Source organism: Varroa jacobsoni, unplaced genomic scaffold (genome assembly GCF_002532875.2).
Source record: "Varroa jacobsoni isolate VJ856 unplaced genomic scaffold, vjacob_1.0 scaffold_340, whole genome shotgun sequence".
Lineage (NCBI taxonomy): Eukaryota > Metazoa > Arthropoda > Arachnida > Mesostigmata > Varroidae > Varroa > Varroa jacobsoni.
In genome coordinates this window covers 381406-390782 of record NW_019213242.1, presented here as the reverse complement: position 1 = coordinate 390782, position 9377 = coordinate 381406, and positions in this window count along the sequence as shown.

The window sequence follows — 9377 nt, the reverse complement described above, 5'->3', positions numbered from 1 at the left end:
ACAATTGCCTTGAGAGAATCGCTGCAACGTTTCCCAACGCTTTGCGGTTTCGCTACCCTGTCATTTTCGTACACTTACATATTTAAAAAGAGAAAAAATAACCTAAAAAAAGGGACAGTAGAACAGGCTCTGCTTTGCGCGTGAAAGCGTCAAAAAATTACTCTGAAAAACTTTATTCTCTGTCGAAGAGTAAATTTCTTAGACAAATTGTCTCGTTCAAGGAACCACCCCTGTCCGCTAGTCTGCTACATCTTTCTTTTCGACTTTTCACAACATCAGCGCCTTCAGCCGTTGGTGTCGACGGCTGCGGCAAAAATGGCGAAACATGACGCTCGATGCGATGCGCATGTGTACTTGGCTAGATGCGTTTTTGCATCGCTGGTATGCCTCGTCTAGACTAAGATGAAGTGGCCAACTGGCCGAATGAGACGATATGTCATCGTCCCCCAGATTCTTCTCAGCATCATCTTCGTCGTGCCAGGGCGAAGAGCTCAGCGACACACCAGCGTATCAATTCGCTTCTTGTATTGCTTTTGTCGTACCATCGTTGAACTTCGTTTGTGTCACTCTGTCTAGCCGCTATTAATATGGCCGCAGTATAGCCATGTTGTTAATCTCCTCAGATTATTCTTGTGTATGATTCAGTTAGTAGAGCTTCGGTCTGTTCGGCTATTTTGCTGGTTATAGAGATTTCGGATGTGAAACGATGAGTTCCACCGACACAGCGTAACATCAAATATACAGGAGACAGTACTGCTACCACGTTGAGACGATCTGCCATTGGCAATGGTCAAAGGCACTAAAATGTGTACAATGCTGCTAACGAGTCCCTTTTTTCCTTCAGTTACTTAGTGTTTTTTGAGCTGAGACATTCTAACGTCTCAGCACCGTCGTCAACGCTCACACACGCAGACGGCCGGACCGGAATAACAATATCATTATGCAATGCGACAACAACGTCTCCTGAGGCGTTGGTAACGCAAGGAGCCGTTCTAACAAACAATTTCAAGGTGAGGAGAGGCCCAAAGCATACGAGAACAGACACGTTAGTTTTTAAAGAGTACTGTTGACACATATTTGAGCAGACGCTCTACACAAAAAATGACGAAGACAAAAGCGTTATGGGCAAGATACTGCATAGAGATTACCCAGATATGGCAAAGAAAACTGAGAAAGCAAAACATTATTTCCTATTCGAGAAATTATGCACTGGCCAATTAATGACGGCATGTCGGATGTTGTTCGATGAACTGGCATAGTCAAACCTACGACACAGCATTATACTATTGGGAATTTTATATCAATTTATGGTTTTTTTTTTTCCATATCTTACAACGCGGAAACTACTAAATCGTAGTTCGTGCAAACCCAGTTCATTGAATATATATATTTTTTAAATGTAAGAAAGCAGCATTCTATTTTGTTTTCCGTTTTTTTCTTAAATTCTTCATTAAAGAGCCCAATCACTGTTTATGTAGGGAATTTCAGAAAAAAAGCCCCTAGAACTACTCACATTAGGCGAAGAACAAATTTTATCCTTTGCTTATAGAAGGCTTTTTGTGGCGTGTCGTACTTGCACTTCCACAAACCATAGAACACCTACGTAGTAATAAACAGAACAGCTTTATGGTAATATACAGTATAAACTACTAGTTCGAACAAGAACTATAATGCTAGTAATAGTAACTAAATAGCGGTGGTAAGGACTAAGAATACGTTGGGCTAATGTGAAACGACAACGTTTCCGACTGAGAAATTGGATCTGGCAATAAGGGTACGTGACAAGATGACACCTTTATTGGCTTAGTTTCCCTGATCTCCAATGCCTAGTGTTACCCATTTGTGAAGGTTTCATTTCAGGCGTTTTTATTTTACCGTACAGTCGTGCGTCTGCTTTGCCCGCTATACACGTGCGGACATTATAAATTAAGGCTCATCTTCTTCACGGGCTGCTAGTGGAACGAACGTATTAGACGCTTTGAGTGAAACAGCAGTGTCGTGATTCGTCTATAGCGTTTCTGAAAGTCTGTACTAACTTGAGGAATCCCGTTTCAACGAAATCCCATTTGCCTTTTGGCTGATTTTGATGCACCAGTGCAAAAAATATTAGGTGTACTACTGCGATCAAGGCAGTAGCAGACGACCGAATCAAACGCCATAAGATGCGGCTGCTAATGAACTATTAGAAATGTTAGGCGGCGGCGACTAACGCCTCAGCGAATCGCCACCTGGTGGCAAGATTTCTAGATGGCTAGAAGAGTCACACGGCAACAAACCGCGTCTACTGCTTCACCATCAAGTCAATGTTATGTGTCTGAACACAGTTTACAATCAGCGGTAAACGACTCGTCGTTGATAAAGGTACGATCGAACAGTAACATTGTAAAAGCAACGCGATAGGGGTGGCAGGCACATCCTAATGAATGCACTCACCTCGCAGACGCAGGGAATAAATATCCGGCGCGAGGAAAGTGCGAAACGCAAATCTGTCCTCTTAAAACAATGGCATTTCTATAAAACGAACTTTGAATAAAGTGTGTCATATACGTAGATGATCCTTGATTGGATCGTACAGGACAAAAAAGGTCGCGGGAATTGCCCACCACGTACCCCCTCGCTAGAAATACAATCTTTTAACATTTATTAGAAAATTCTTTAATAGTTCTCGCTTGCTGACTGTCTTACTGAGCATTTTCGTGTTAGTTCTTTTGAAATCCTTTCAAGAAGTTCGGGCATGCTGTGGCTGTTATTCGTAGCTCGCGCGTTATGACAACTAGCAACAAGTTAAATGTGCAGTATGCGCTGAGAATCAAAGTGGTTCGAAGGGAAAAATAATAATGAGAACGCAGACATGCATAGAACGAATGTAGAGCTTCTATGATTCAAGCTTCCCAGCATAACACGTGCTATTGATGTGGTATCCAGATAGTGTTAGTTCGTAAAAACGTCAAAAGCTAATTGCGTGAGAATAGGCCAACGGGTTTCGGATGAAACGTTGTGTAAAAACATTTATACTTTTTCATTGTTTCACTAGCATTCGAACGTGTTTTATCTTTAAGTAACGAAGGACCAACTCGGTCTTGTTATGTGCTTGCTCAAGGCTTTCCTTATCAGCTATCGGTGTCAATCTCAAAGTCATGCTTGTGCTATTTGCAAGGCCTTTTTTCGGCAACCCTACCCGAAACACTCGGAAAGAAAGGCAACTATACTTACCACCATATCGTCATATATCTTAACCCTTTCTATATACGTATACACTTCACTGGGTAATTTTAAAGGTAGTAAAATTTCGAAACGGAATCGTGGAACAACTGGCTGTCGTTGTTATAGTTTAATATGCGCGATCTGACAATTGTCGTATTTCGAATCGATATCGACACACATACGTAACATCTCGGTTGCCATCTCTTTCTAAATAGAACAGTGAACAGACGTGCGCGCTGAGTTCGCCTTTTACGTAAGATGATTACGTACGACCTGGCGCGCCAACGAACGTCTGTATTTGCTTTCAGTGGACTTCAACTAAGCTTGCGTATCGTCGGCGAAGTTCGGTATCTATTAAACAATATGCACTGAACTGCATATTTGTAGGTAAAGGACATGTACAGAAAATAACACAAAAGAAGATTCGTCGAATTTCTATGTATTACCGTAGCAAGCAAGGCTCGTTATCCTCTTGAACTAGTGAATTTGGACACAACTAAACGATAATCGTTTCCTCGTATGCGCCCATCCGAGTTCTAACTTTGAACTTGTAACCTTGAACTTCTTTCTGTGTATAACGAACCGTGGATAACTATGTCGTTTATCTAATTAACCAAAGCGCGGATAACAGGTACAGCTTTCACATTCTGCGATTTAATGTATCGAACGACGCCTCCAAGGAGCTGGAAACTATCGACAGGAACTGGATTCGATGGGGGTGAAAAATTGACGCTCTGTTACTTGATGTTGAAGCAGCGGCTGAATTTCAGCACTTCTTTTATGGGTAAAAAAGAAAATGAACGTTTGCTATATCTGATCAACGGCTTCATTTGAGCGGTACATGTATTCGTCTGTTATTTCAATTACTTCTTGTTATTTTTGTTCGTATTAGCACAATCTGTGACGCTGAAGTCAATGAGACGGTGTCAGTTTTTATTTTATAATAGTTTTGGCTATATGTACGTATATTTCACGATCGTTATAGTAGTGTTCCGTGGTTCGTCCATACCCGTTCACGACAATAGGTTCCATATGTTCAGTTGCGTTCGTCGAGGACACGTTTGACCGATGCGTCCTTATTGGCATATCTCAACGATCTACCGACCCAATATGGCTAAGAGGTTAACATCGTACGTTACGACACAATTCCCTGTCGACCGTGCTAAAATGGCAAGTTCGCCTTCAAGCTAAATATAACAATCATACCTTTAATTCGTACATATCTAATCATGTGGAACCCAAACAAACGCATCACGACTTAATGATAAACAACAAGATGCTGATGCATTTGTAGGAAGCAGCTTTTCAGCAGCAGTATTCATATATCGTAAGTTCATTCAGACAATATAAAAATGTTGAATTAAATTTCTGTTTTCAGAACTTGGACTCTCATTTGTTGGATATGGCTAAAATAAGGCGCTTATGTTATATCTTCGCCATATCTATCATGCCACGTCGAGCGAGGCTCGTTTCCGTCTGATATTGGTCGAGCATTGGTGACGTCAGTATCATTGTTCTAGGTCTTAGCGGTTTATCCAGTAATTTTTTGAGCTTCAAGCACCAGTATCTGACTGGTAATGTGCGGCACCGTAGCATAAGAAGCGTTTCTTCGAAGCTGGTAAAAAGCTAGTCATAGAGACGATTACATAAGGGTAACAAGCAAGGAAGTATGTTTGAAAGTGCATATTTTCCACGCAGAACTTCGAGCTTTACACTGTTATCAACGCTGGATAAACATTACCGTACTCGATAACGGTGGCCGCCACAGAGGATCTGATCGATGGCTTTCCATCAACACCTACTAGTACGCCCGTTGTACTCGACTATATTAACCATTCGGTTTAAACGCAAAAAAAAACTATCTATGCTTGAATTTAACTAGACAGGCAGTATAGTAGGCGGCAGAATGTAATGTGGAAGGCTGTGCCGATCTTGTCTTTTATCCCTATGACAGTTAAGATGCATGAGAATGTCAGGTATCTGTTAGTTTGCACTGTATACGCTTCAGACTAGCTATTATTGGCTACGCCATATGATGATTCCGTTAAGCTTCACGTTCACCATTACTAGCCTTGGAACATCGCCACGTTAGGTTGTTTCTCATACGTCTAATCTCTATCTTCAATGGCAGCAAGGCAGTATAGCAAATACAAGTCATGCTTGTTACTGATCGATCTGATAGGAAACTTAATTGTCGAATTCATTGTTTCTACGATTGTATTTCTATTATGTTGACTCTGTAACAAATATCGTTCTAACTAAACTACACGACGGAAGGCAATTCTAGGTTTGCTTTCATACCAGGCAAGCAATGTATTAACATTCATCAGCATTAGTAAGCCAAAGAATCCCGCTGAAACGAAATGCTACTCCCCGCGTAAGGACCCAGTATAAGCGATAGGGTATTTCCGTTGAAGGGGGATATTTTTGCTGCGTCTTCAAGAAGGCATACTTAGCCGAAATGGCTTTAGATAAAGGTTACTATTTTTTTTTTTTTTTTGCTGTACGAGCCAACTTCTCCTTTTTCTGAATAAGCTAGCCAGCCAAAAGGCCGAATCAACGACCGATTACTAGCAGTTACTGGTGTACTGGCATACACACGTTCTTACACGTAATACACGCGAGGATTCTACTTAATTATTCGTGGTAGCGAAACATATAAAGAAACTATTCGTAAATCCAACAAAGCGAATTCTATGGAGCGTTCGTATCCGTAAAAGGACTGAAAAAAGCGGCGGAACCATTCGCTCAGACGTGTTCACATTTTCGTACTCGCTTACCATTTTCATTCAATACGGTCGCAGATATGGATAGTTTTTTAAAAGGTAGTCATGGCTACCTACAATGCCAGTCAAACTACCATTAAAACTGGTCGCTTCCGGTCCGAATCATCGTTTACAGCCATTATATTGCTGTGCACCTCCCTTTCCCCCCGCCCCACCTTTCCGCCGAACCTGCACATTTTTCAGCTCATAACCGATAACTTATACGCAATCGCTCGAGCACTTCTACTTAATCTTTTCGCAATGATTTTTTCTAAAAAAAAATGTCCGTAAAAGCGTTCAATGAATGTAAAAAAGTGCGGAAGCAAGCTCTGTAGTCTGATGAGATCTGGCTCGCTCAAGTGCATTGCATTGTATCAAATGTTGTTTAGGTACTGCAGTGAAGTACATATATTGTTACTAGCCGATTAACAATCATAAATATTATACTCGGGTGCCTGAGGTCGCCGCTCTTGCCACTGTCAGTCCTCACACAAAAAAACGACATTGATTTTTTTAGCCGACGACCACGATCGTAGTGAGGAACATTGTTATTCCAGTTTTTCTTCATCAGTAAAAAAATAACCATCTTCCAAAAAAAGGCCACAGTAACGCTGCGGAAGACGCTGCAAAGATCGGTTTCATCCTATTTGGCGACCGTTGAGTTCAATCATCCACGTAGCTTTTGGGCTTCTCGTTAATATGAGAGACGATGGCAGTAATAAGGAATTGTCTCTGTCAGAACTAGCGCTGTTGTCGGTATGAGTATCTCGTCGGTGTTTCCCTGCAAAGACGTCAAAAGCTGCTGCCGTTTTCTAACCAACATCTTTGGCAACGATCACCGACAGCTGCCTCTCAGATAGCTGGTCGATCTATATGTTGACCGAGCAGTTTGGGCAATGGCAAAAGCTAATACAGCCATGACTACGACATTGAACGTGTTATATATATATATATATACATACATAGTCGACGTGTCGTTGTTTCTGTGAATTACCTCTGTTGATCAATATTTCTTCGATGACGGATTCCCTGTATCATCAACATTTATTGTTGTGATCGCGTGCTCTCGTTTGCCGCCCACTTTTCAGAGGAAACTGGTGGTACCGTTTAGCGTAGGAATACAGCGTTCGGACTGTAATCACGGATACAAAGCCCCTAAGCAGACTATACCGTCGCACGTTATCGTTAATCATTCATAACAGAAGTAAACAATAGTATCCTGAGATATTAATGTGAAGTTTATTTACGATTTTATTTGTTAATTGGGATGTTAATGTTTAGCTAGCAAGCATCTTGACGTATCTTTCCTCATCAACTTGAATTGCTCTACTTTTAGTGGTGAATTCAATGAAATTAGCATAGCTAGCACAATACTAACAATCAGTCGTAATACATATGTGGCCTGCTCCGCAAATACGGATAGGCTATGTTTGGCTATTAAAGCGCACGTTACTATAGATTCAATTGTCGTAAATTGTCAATAGTTCCACAGATCTGCTAAGGCCCACCAGCATGTATTTATTATTATCACCGTAAATAATAGTGGCTCCGTCAGCAGCAGTAGCAAGGGCAGCAGAAGGTTTAAAACGGCACCGTCCCAAATCACCACACTGTCCGCCTACGCCGCCGTCATTGTTAGAAGTATCAGGAAGGAATAAAGATGAAAGTAACAGCAACGCTACATCGTCATTAGATCGCTTACTCAATGCTTACACGATTCTTCCGTCGAGATGGTATTGTTTGTTATAGTGTGTCAGCGTGATTGCCTATTACGCGGCTCTTCTCACTCACTTGGCCGTTGTCATGTCCATTTTCTGCCTGAGGGTGTCAACGCGTTGTCACCCTGGAGGGTTATATCTATATTATCATTGTTGGCCTCTATCCGCCGAGTTCTATGACAAGTAAACTGTGGCTGCTCCTCAAAGTCACTAGAACGAATTGTGTGTGGTCTGTCTACTACGTATTTTTCTACCGCTTTCGCTGGTACCACAACCAACAGCGTCGGCGCGGCCTGAATGGCTGTGGCCGCTATACGGTCCCGGGTCTATTATCATTTTGTTCGATTGTTGAACAAGAAATGGACCCGATCAGCCATGTCGCGTCATCGCTAAAACAATTGTCATTCATAGCGGTATTTAGTCGTGTCTAAAATAAAGAGCTCCAGCTCGGTGAGGGGGTCGAACCCTTCGAATTCGATCCCATTGTTTCATGTAGTGAAATTGATATCCAAACTAAAAATAACAAAAACAATATTATCATTCTTATCGCAACGTAGTCCTTGTTTAGACCAGTGCTAAGTTGTGGTTTGTTCTAGGAGTACAAGCGCAATTTGAATGCCGAAAAACTACCTTTGTTTGTAAAAAAGTTGAACATCAAAAGGAATTAACCTTGCCGGAGTTAAAAACGACTTAGCTAAACAAACTGAACTGTTCTTGGCGAATAATAAGAGGTCATATGGAAGATTTTACGTCTACACGGCTGGCCATTTATGTTAACAGTCTTTTTGCTGCAATACATATACCTTTTATATGGTTCCATAGCGACTGCCACCCTCCACATCACCACCGATAATCATCTACATAGAAATATTTCGTTCCACGGCATCCTCGGCCACAAAAAGCGAAACCATATGGGAACGACTAACTCCGTTTCCTTTCCTCTGTCATGCTCCATATACGTCGAATGTACACGGGCTTAGCTAACTCGGCTATGCGCAGCCTCCCGACAAGAATTATAAAAGAAGTGTTCCGGAAGACTAAACATGGAGACATCCGGCTTCTAGGGTTAATTCCGTTCTACTGGTAGCAGGAACACCCACCCTCTAGCTCGACAGGGACCCGACTACCACACAAGCAAGGACAGTCTATGGGATACTTTATTCAATGCCAAGGATTCTTATAGATATTGTTGTTGAGACCATCATCGAGGATGTAACGACAATGCAGCACGACAGGAACTCAAAATCGTGCACTCGACTTAAGGCAAATGCATTCATTTCGTGCCTCCATCGGTAGCTGCCCGCTTCTGTAGCTCTTTCTTTCCCGTGTTTCTTTTTCTTTCGAAACATCTTTTTGTGAACGGTAGTGTAGCCTAAACAACCTAAAGGAAAAGCGGACAGACAAACTTGCGGGGAAAGATAGATGAAACAGCAAGCGCTAAACGGTACAAAATGGCACTTGGGGTTCTCGAACCGGAAAAAGTGAATAGAGGAGTATTCGGACCAGACCTCCGGAAATGTGATTGGGGTGACGTGTACCGGTGAGTAAGTAGGCTTCGTCTTGACACCGGTCCGAACCAGTTCCGCAGTGTCCGGAGGCAGGCGGCTAAAGTAACAACGAAAACGCACAGGAACTCATCAGATCACCGGTGCGACTACTGCAAGACGGTGTGAGCCTTCTAGTCTATCGA